This window comes from Galeopterus variegatus, unplaced genomic scaffold (genome assembly GCF_000696425.1).
Source record: "Galeopterus variegatus unplaced genomic scaffold, G_variegatus-3.0.2 Scaffold8558, whole genome shotgun sequence".
In the NCBI taxonomy this organism is placed as follows: domain Eukaryota; kingdom Metazoa; phylum Chordata; class Mammalia; order Dermoptera; family Cynocephalidae; genus Galeopterus; species Galeopterus variegatus.
In genome coordinates, this window is record NW_007734669.1 from 51,050 (window position 1) to 54,375 (window position 3,326).

Sequence of the window (3,326 nt, forward strand, 5' to 3'; positions counted from 1 at the left end):
GCATCAGGTTTTTCCCCAACACTGTTACTCTTTCCCCCACCTGTCTGCATGGTACTCTTCAGGCAGAGCTCACTATACACAGCCCGCACTGAAGGTGTGGAGAGTTCTGCTCTACCTCCCGGAGGATGGAGTTATTTGGAATTTTTCCACATGGCAGATTTGCCTATCCTCCATTTATTAATTTATTCAATCATTTCCGTGGGCTCATGGATTTATTTTACACATTGGGTTATAATCCACTACTACTTTGTTATTTAAGTTCCAGCTTTGGTCACTATCGTCTCCTGTGTCCCTTTGACATACCCTCACTGTGGCCGTTGTTGGGTTTATTTATGTATGTGTTTGAGCACGTCCTTACTTTCTGGCATGACAAGATGCTCCAGGCTCATCTTGTACATTCCCTGCCCCAGCTGTAGAATCAGCCATTCCTCCAAGGAGCCCTGGTTTCTTTTAGTGGAGAAGGGTATTGGAAACCAAGGTCTGGCTACTGGCTGTGCTCTAAGAATCCATTAATATTTTTTATATTTAACATGTACTTGTACCTATTGGTGGGGCACAGTGTATCGTGTTTCAATGCATGTGTGTCCTGCACAGTGACTCGCTCAGGGTAGATAACATGGTTTTGTTCTCATTAGTCCCCCACTTCTCCACTCCCGGCTTCCTGGACCATTATTCTACTCTCTACTTCTATGAGAATCACCTGCCCCTCCTTTTTTTTTTTTTTTTAGAAGACCCTCAATGAATTATTTCTAAAGTGAAAGCAGTTTTATAATATTAAGGTTTATAATTTAGATTTCTATATATCCATGATTCTTAGAGCAAGGCATAATTATCAGGGTTTATAAGATGCTCAAGTGTTTTCATAGATTGTGCTGTATTAATACTATTAAAAGTTTTAAATCATAAATACTTGTAATAAAGTATATACTAATCTGTTTTTAATCGACACAAGACATTTGTGCCCTCGAAAAATCCCACAAATAAAAAAGGAACAGAATAAAATAACCACCCCAGCTCCCTTACATTCCAAAGGAATTCTTCCTCCTCACCTTGAAGCCTCTAATCTTTCCTGAGTCACTTCCCATAAATTGAGTGGCATGCCCAGCCCTTGTGGTCCAAGGACAGCCTTCCCTAACCCACACTGTCACGGACAAGTCAGAGCATCCCAAAGGACCTGGTGTTTAAAGCACCCCACATTCCCTATGTTCTCAGGCTGTGAACAAGCCTGGCCCTTTTCTTGGGGGAATAAAGCAGACTCCCCACATTAAACTACCACACCAGAAACAAGGAAGATTAAAATTAAAATGACAGAGAAACGGATATCCTGCTGCAAGAGAATCACAAGATACTACAAAGAAGCCTCTCTGAAAACAGACAGGCTGCATTCAGGTCCATGCTTCCTGTCCTGGAAGCGTACTCATAGTAGACCATCCTTCACATCCCACTACTAAACCCAACATGCTGGCAAGCCCTTTCCCTAAGGGGCCAGATAAGAAATAATTTCGGTTCTAGGAGCCATATGTTGCAAAGACTCAACTCTGCCATTACAGAGGGAAAGCAGCCACAGGCAACCCGTGAGCACATAGGTGTGGCTGTGTGCCAATAAAACTTTATTTATAAAAACAGGCAGAGATTTGGCCTGAGGGCCATAGTATGCTGACCCCTGCTTAAACCAATGGTTACATAAACCTTTCTTCTGCTGAATCATCCCAACATCTGCTTCCCTAGAACTTGAAACAGCGAGTCTAGTGATTCTTTATCTCATTCCTAAAAACAAAGAAGTGAGCTATTCTGCTCCCTCATTAACCTTTTTCCAAGTGACTCTCACCTAGATCCTTCAACCTTCTTGGTTCTACACCACTCGACACCTGTAAGATCCAGACTCTGCAGATGATCCCAGCAGTGCTCCAAGGAAGGGATGCAGCCTGAGGGATGTGCAGGACTTGCTTAGGAGGAAGAGAGCCAGAAGAGGACTTTGGTGTGTATACAGGAGGTGAATATAGCGAGCAGAGTGGAGAGGGATCCACTGGGGCACGGGCACGCAGAAGTGCACCACAGCTGGGAGATTTCCTATTTAGAGACACAGTCTGCAAGGTACCGACTCTGCACTTCTACTCAAGGAGCTAATACAGGTCCACTGAGAGATACAGCGACAACTTGAGCCTGGTAAACAGGAGACAGGGCTGGCTAACGGGACACGGGGGGATCTGAAGGAAGCTGGCTGGGCGAGTTCTGCACACACAGCTGACTCACACAGCTCCGAGGCTCTGCTCACCTTGGTTCCTGCTTCAGATGGGGGTAGGAAGAAAAGCAGAGGATGAGAAGGCTCCCCGTGGCTACCAGGGATGGTGGGACAGAGTGGATCCTGCAGGCTCCTCTTGCCAGGCCCGATGGGGAAGGGCAACCGGGCACGCCGAGGCTGCTCTCATGCTCAACGGCAGAGGTGAAGAGTCACAACGGGGATGCTACGTCCTCAGAGCCGAAAGTATTTACCATCTGACCATTTATAAAGTCTGTCGATCTTGGGGCCGGCCCGGTGGCGCACTGGATAAGTGCGCCGCTTGGGAAGCGCGGTGGTGCTCCCGCCCGAGGGTTCGGATCCCACATACAGACCGGTTCCCGCTCACTGGCTGAGCGAGGCGCGGGAGCGACACCGAGGGTTGCAATCCCGTTGCCGGTCCCCGGTCCGGTGCGGGGGCAACACTGAGGGTTGCGATCCGTTGCCGGACACGGAAAAAGACAAAAGACAAAAAATAATAATAAAAAAATAAAATAAAATAAAGTCTGTCGATCTCTGAGCTAGAGATAATTAATGCACAGACCCATTTCAAACTTTTAAAAAATTTTCTTGTGGTTTCCCAGTGTTGAGACTTTTACAAAATTGAAATAAAATTCATATACCACAAAATTCACCATTTGAGAGTATACAGATTAGTTGTTCTTAGTATATTCACTGAGGTGGGTAACCATCAGCACTATCTAATTCCATAATATTTTCATCACTCCAAAAAGAAACCCCGTACCCATCAGCAGTCACTCCATTTTCCCCCTTCTGCAGCCCTGGCAACCACTAATATATTTTCTGTCTCTGAGGATTTGCCTGTTCCAGACATTTTACATAAATGGAATCATATGAGTTCAATATGTGGCTTCAATTATTTTTATTATATTGTTAAGTATGTCTAAATATAAAATATGCTTTATTTTCCTTATTTTTTAGCTCTTTGGCTATAAAACACAAGACAAACTTGCTAGTTACATGCAAGCAAAACTATAAAGCCAATGTTAGTTTTAATATGACGGGTGGCGTGACTTTGCTGAGGGTG

At 44.8% G+C, this 3,326-nt stretch overlaps 1 protein-coding gene across 1 annotated transcript in view; it reads right to left on the minus strand.

Moving 5' to 3' along the window:
* The window catches only part of SHROOM2 (shroom family member 2), a 66,275-nt gene that overhangs the window by 32,289 nt on the left and 30,660 nt on the right, over positions 1-3,326 (minus strand). The gene's annotated exons all lie outside the window — the stretch shown is intronic.